The 6660-nt window shown below is 41.9% G+C and overlaps 2 non-coding genes across 2 annotated transcripts; both read right to left on the bottom strand.

Moving 5' to 3' along the window:
* Positions 1–348: 348 nt before the first annotated feature.
* On the bottom strand, positions 349–421 carry TRNAA-AGC (transfer RNA alanine (anticodon AGC)). Its single transcript has one exon. It is a non-coding gene; the product is annotated as a tRNA-Ala (tRNA).
* A 3811-nt stretch (positions 422–4232) lies between these two features.
* Positions 4233–4305, bottom strand: TRNAM-CAU (transfer RNA methionine (anticodon CAU)). Its single transcript has one exon. It is a non-coding gene; the product is annotated as a tRNA-Met (tRNA).
* Between the last annotated feature and the right edge of the window lie 2355 nt (positions 4306–6660).

Raw genomic sequence — 6660 nt, 5'->3', positions numbered from 1 at the left:
TTGACACAACCTGGTTTCAGTCCCCTGACCAGAAAGCCGGGGTGGTATTTACCCAGGTGACGCTGCCCTGCACTTTTCACAATTGTCTCACATTTAGGACCAAGCTGCAGGCAGAAACAGGGAGAAAAGAACAGGTGTATATGTCCCTTGGCTTCACAGCTCCTTGAAGAAACAGAAAATGAATTACACAGTAGATCTACACTATACTGAATGCCAGGAGGGAGCCGTCACCAGCCCTGTATTGTTGCTGCTCCTATGTCTTGAACCAAAGCAGCATCCTCCTCTCAGACACTAATTTGGGTTTGGAGATCTGAGTTTTTGGAGACCCAAGGTCCGAATAATAAAGCTTGGAGAATGTGGGCATCGATCCCACTACCTCTTGCATGCTAAGCAAGCGCTCTACCACTTGAGCTAACTCCCCACATCAGGGGAGCTTTATTTATCCTTAGTGGGTGGCATGGAACACAGGTGATTTCAGGGACTTCAGCGCAAAAGCAGGACTCTACTAAGAGCAGATCTTCTCATTGATAGCCCAGGGCAAGGCCCAGTGGCTACTCATTCTCTGCAAAGAAGGAGAAAAGGGAAAAAGGAGAAAATCACAAAGGGAAAACACGTGCTTCCAAAATGCCAAGTTTAGGATATTCTGGGAATATCCTAAACTTAGAAAAAGGCACATCCCAGCAAAGGAGGACTTGCCTAGACCTGCCCAGCTAAGGTGTCACAGATTTTTAAGAAAGGATTAAATGATAAAAAATGATTGAATGATTTTATATGTGTGTGTGTGTGTGTGTGTGTGTGTGTTTATAAAAGTGGGATGGCATTATCACTTGTTCCTTGTAGCTGAGACTGTCTGGGGGTTGTGAGATGGTACGCATTTCTGGAAGGCAGAAAGCTCCTGTTGTTTTCATAACTAGGCCCTTTCACGAATGAGGCCAGTGTGCTGACCACTCCCCTAGGAAACCCCTGAAGAGTGCTTCTTTCACTTACATCTGAGATATGGGTTGCCTCCTTGCATGTACAAGTTACGTCAGAACAACAACAACAAAATTACAGAGCAGAGCCATGAAGAATAAGAGACAAGATCATATCAGAGTGTAAGAATATGTATAATATCAGAGTGTAAGAATCAAAATTGAGCTATGCAGAGAAGGAGTGGACATATGTTGGAGAAAACCAGGCTGTTTTTAGGAATTCCTGTGGGAAGAAATAAATCTGTTCGATTTAAGTGGAGTGTGTGTGTGTGTGTGTGTGTGTGTGTGTGTGTGTGAGAGAGAGAGAGAGAGAGAGAGAGAGAAATACACATGGAGGGAAGCAGTGATTGAAAAGCCTGGCCCCTTAGAAATATGTTGGGAGAGTTCTATGAAAACTTAAGATAAATTGAAAAAATCCCAGGCAAAATGCTTAAATAATTCAAGCAACATGTTAGAGAAAGGTATTTAGTTTTGAATGTCCGAGCTCGAACATGAGAAAACAGGAACTGGGGAGAAAGGGAAAGAAGTCATAAAGATATTAAAGGATTGAGATTTATCTACATTTATCGTGTCAGCTCCTGAGGTGGACAGCAGGAGTCTTTCCGCAGCACCAGTGCCCATCACACTTCAGGGTGCAGAAACATCCTGCATAAATAGTGTAGCACGGATGATGACAGAGGTGAATGAAAATGAAGAAAAAGATTCTGGGGACGTTGTGCAGGAAGGATCTACAGTATTTGTCAAGACATTGGGTGGAGAGATTTGAGGGAGAGGAGACAAAGGCACTGGGAAGTTTGACCTAGTGTGGTAGACACAAAAGAGATTCTGAATTAATATCTGATGAATGAATCCACTCATTCATTTGTATTTGTTATGTGAATGAATGTTACAGGAATGCCCTGGTGTGGAGAAAACAGATGGTGAGACTATGTGCTAGGGTAAAGCAAGAGCTCAAGTTTTTTTGGTTTTGTTTTTTAATTTAGAAAGAAATCTGCTTTTCATATCTGGTTTTCCTGTTTAAAACTACATAATTTGAGGAAAATGGTTGAACTCCTCCGAGCTTTAGTGTCATCTACAAAATTTGGATAATGTTACTGAGGGAAACTGAAAAGACACATCAACCAACTTATATAAAGAATAATAAACATTCACTTCCATTTCTAATGCGTGGTGCTGAAAAGTCCTTGTATGTGGAATGTTGTTCACCTTTAAGGAACCTGCTCTCAAGAGCTGATGAGGGACTATTTTAGTGCAGCTCTGTTGTCACCGGCTGTTGTGCTCATTTAGTTGGCACCAAGAAGTCTCTGTGAACATAAAATAAAATAAAGATTGCGGAGGAATAGAATACAAACACATCGTAAGGTGAGATTTGCACCACAGAATATAGTAAAGGATTTGTGCCTGATTCTTTTTGCATTCTCTTGGAATCATTTTTAGCCTTTATTCTAAGTCCCCCATTATCGTCATCCTTCTTCCAACAAGATTGTTTCTCTTCACCATGGATATTCTGGTCAGACTGTCTGCTTAACCATCTTGACCTCCCGAGCACTCTGTTTGTACTGAGACCCTGATTTATGTTCAAATGATGCTCTTCCATAGCAGGGCTTCCTGCTTTGCCCAAAGAGCATTCAATTTTTCAAGCCATTTAGGGCTCTTTCCTCACCCAGTATCTATGTGAAACCTTAGAGGGAAGCCTATTCTTTTCAGGAAGAGAACCCTACTGGGTTCTAACCTCAATCTGTAAATCTGCTGGGGTAACTGGGATTAGCTCAGATTAACAACTGGGGTTAGCTCAGCTACTCCAGAGCTTACTCTCTGAGAACGGATGGTGCTGCTACTTCCCATGAAGGCTGAATAAAAAGAGGCATCTTCAGGCAGGCGAAAGCGCTATGGTAGTTGCTGGCAGATTCCTTCTGACCGTTGGCTATCTCTCTGACCTGATGGGTGAAGGGTGACAAAAATTGGAGACTTGAAAAACAGGCAAAAAAAAAAAAAAAAAAAAAAAAACCTCAAAGAAATTTTAAAAGAACCATGCACAAATTCATAGATTCTTTTATCCAAATCCTTTTTGTCTGGAAAATAATACCTTACTATATATCTGTATTCTATTCCTCCATAGTTTATTTTATTTTATTTTATTTCAATGTTCACAAGAAGCTGGATGCTAGCTACCAAATGAGCAAATCAGCCATGACAACAGAACTTCACTAAAACCTCTCATCAGATATTGATACAGTCAAGGCCCTCATGAATGCCTATGTGTATACAAATTCAGTGGGAGAGGCCAGAATTCCACAGGGAGAAAGCAACAAAAGCAGTAGCTAACACTTGGCTGAGCAGTTCCTACTGCCCAGATCCACCTCTAGGTGCTGAGAACCAGCCAGAGAATCCCACAGTCCTCATTTTTCATATGAAGAAGCATGCGAGGGATTGACCACCCCAGTCCTCATGTATCATCAGTTTTCCAACGAAGCCAAGTAGCCTTCTGTGCAAAAAGCTCTCCTAACCCCCGGTTGCCTTGATGGTAAAAGTACTCTGAAGACAGTGTTAGAAAAACATGAGCACAGGTGTCCCGGCAAGATGACTAGAAGAAGGCGAGGCTAAAGTTGTCAAGGTGACAGAGTCCCTGATTGTCCTCCTGAAAGCTGAATGTGCCACCTCCACATTCCCAAACACTTTACTGCCTAGCGATTCCCTCACAGTAGACATCGTCAAATCACTTCTTACGTATTTTGTGTTGTTTCCTGTCTGTTTCTCCCCACTCCTCCCAGGTAGGATGTAGTTTCACAATGGTAGGAATATTTGTGTTGTATACACTTTCTCCCCACTCCTCTCAACTAGGACATAGTTTCACAAAGGTGGGAATGTTTGCGTTGTGTTCACTCTTGACCCAAAACAGCCTCTTAACAAGATACGTGTTCAAGAAATATTTGTTGGATGATGAAAAGAATAAATGACTTCACCAATCCACCCAATAATTACTGTTAGATGAACCTGAGAGCGGGAAGTTGGAAGAGAAGTTTCCCCTGCTTCCTGTGTCAGCTAGAAAGACCGATGATATGACATAGCTTGTAGTTTCTGGTGTAATCTACTCTTCTGTTTTCACCACTCATTTTACTCCAACCAGTGGAAAGTCGAAGAAACAAGAAAACTTAAATAATCTTTCCATTTTCTACGAATATCGTGTCAGTCTTCAAATCCTTATCTGGTACAGCATTTATGTTCCGATATTTAGTGTATGGAACTAATATACTAAAACAATGCCCTCTCTGAGGCTTGAACTCAGGACCTTCAGATTATGAGACTGACGCGCTGCCAGCTGCGCTAAGAGGGCTCCCGTTTATAGTTTTACAACATCCAATTTATCAAAGTTCATTTCCCACCTGCTTTACGGTTTCAGCTTTTAAAAACCACAATCAATTCTACTTGAAAGTTACTCTGTATCAATCCATGCCGCACTAGGAAGATTCCACACCCAAGACCAGAGGGGTCTACGCCTTTCCAGTATTTCATAGGACCGTCTGGGTTCTGCGTTACCAGGATCAATTGTACCTGTCTTTTGCTACTCTTTTTCCCTCTTGCAGCCCAGTGATACGGCTTTTCCTTCCCTCAGAGATCTTAGTCACTCTTACACTTTCCATGGTCTCCTCTGTTGAAAAAAGACACGAGGTTCTCAGTTCATGATAGTTCACTGACCACCTGGATAAGTGAATGAAGAAATGGTCATCAAACATGTCTCTTGACCATACTACTGTCTTCCTTCATATCTCCACTTGCATCTACACGACTGAAGACATTGCCGCTACAAAAAGCACAAACCGCTTATAATAGTACCGTCCTTGTTTCTTACTCCTTTGTTTTTTCCTGTGTGCTATTAATTACACTACGAGATTTATTACGTTTACGTGGTCCCATTGAATTTCGCTAACGAAACCATGTGCCCTAATGTGCACTTTCTAGATGTAATGGATTCTCAGATAATTATTGTTTCTAAGGTGCCACAGATGCTAGGTGGCAAACCCTGAACTGAGAAGTAGATTTATTTTAGATTCCAAAATGGGAGTCTTTTCTCTGCTCCTGTTCATTATCTCTCTGCCTGTTTTTCTCCACAGTGGTCCACAGTAGTCCATTCATGCATACACCAAATTCTCAACCTCCTCCTGGGCCTAGACTTCCAAGTCATCTTTGACTCATTGTCCTCCTTCAAACACCACATTCAATGATTTGCCAAATACTGAAAATTATTCTTGCACATCTCTTTTGAATTTGTCAGACAGAAAGCCAGAGTCAGGGAATGAAGGATTTGGCACAAACTCAATTCTTAGAAAAAGGTCCCACAGGCAGATCAGGAATAGGGTGTATGTGGCAGCAGGCAGTGAACTGTGGTTATTTCCATCTGCCTTGGGCCTCACCATTGCAGTACCCTGTCTACTATTTAATGTAATAACATCCAGGGAAAATTCCTCTGGATAACCTCCTATATTACAAACAGAACAAATGAGGACATTTTTCAGGGTCACACATGAAACCTGGCAGATTTTTTTTTCTCTAAGTGGACAATGAGCCGGACATCGACCTAATCTTGCAGTAAATGCTCAGCAGAACATGCTGTAAAGCAATTCCTTCCTCATCAATCCTCAGAATCTGGTGAGGGTGAGCTAAAGGGGAAGGGCAGGAAGGTGATGATCCACATTGAGCTGAGCAGAGGGACCGTCCCTGCATTTCACCTCAGGAAAAGTCTGCAAGGAACTGAGATGAAGCTCTGATACAAGGGTCCTCTGGAAATGGAGTGACCTTGATTGCTCGGGACTTTGGTGTGCAGTCTCAAGGCTTGAGAGAAAAAGAACATTTTCATATTTGGCTCTGCTGTCAGTCTGGTAACTGGGGTCCTCCATTGGCTCATCCTCTGATTGCCCACAGAGGCCCAGACCCCAGCTGTAGGCCTCTGCACTCTACCAGTCTTGCTCCAGACCCAGAACAGTGGACTCATTTTCATCACTGAGGCCACAACTCGAATGTCACTGTCTCAGAGAGTCCTTCTTTGACCTCTCTGGCTGAATCAATGTCCTGCCTCTCTCTCCATCTTTTAAATAAAATTTTTAATAAATTGGAAAGCATCTTAAATTATTTTTTATTTTCGATCTCTCCCCTGGAATATAAGTTTCTTGAAAAGCTGACAATCTAGATTTCCCAGTTTATGCCCAGCGTACAGTTGGGCATACAGATGATACTTTCTTGTATTTTCCTGTTCAGAAATCAATGACATGCAGAGGGAAAGCTTTCTTCTGTGTGTTTTCTTTCATAGGGTAAGTTCAAAAAGAATTCTTAAACCAAGATAAGATGGCAAGCTGTGAGCTTTTCTGGAATGAGCAAGATAATTGGTCACAGGTGAAAAGAAGCAAGATCAATCTACCCATGAAGATTTCGCAGTTATTTCTACTTTGTAATCATAAAGTATGCCCTTTTGAGCTCTTACTAGTTTGAGGAAAACGCAATTGGCATGACAAATTTGTAATAAATAGAAGTCATCAGCTTTTCCCAGTGGCCTGCCATGATCATACAGTGGTTAGTATTCTGCATTGTGGCTGCCACATCTGTGGGAATCTGAATATGGCAGTCTGAAATCTACTGCTTTGTTTTTTTTTTCAATCCCAGAAACTGATTCTAAGGCTTTAATGGGGAGCTAGGT

Source organism: Macaca fascicularis, chromosome 4 (assembly GCF_037993035.2).
Source record: "Macaca fascicularis isolate 582-1 chromosome 4, T2T-MFA8v1.1".
Lineage (NCBI taxonomy): Eukaryota > Metazoa > Chordata > Mammalia > Primates > Cercopithecidae > Macaca > Macaca fascicularis.
This window is presented reverse-complemented; position numbering and strand designations above follow the sequence as displayed.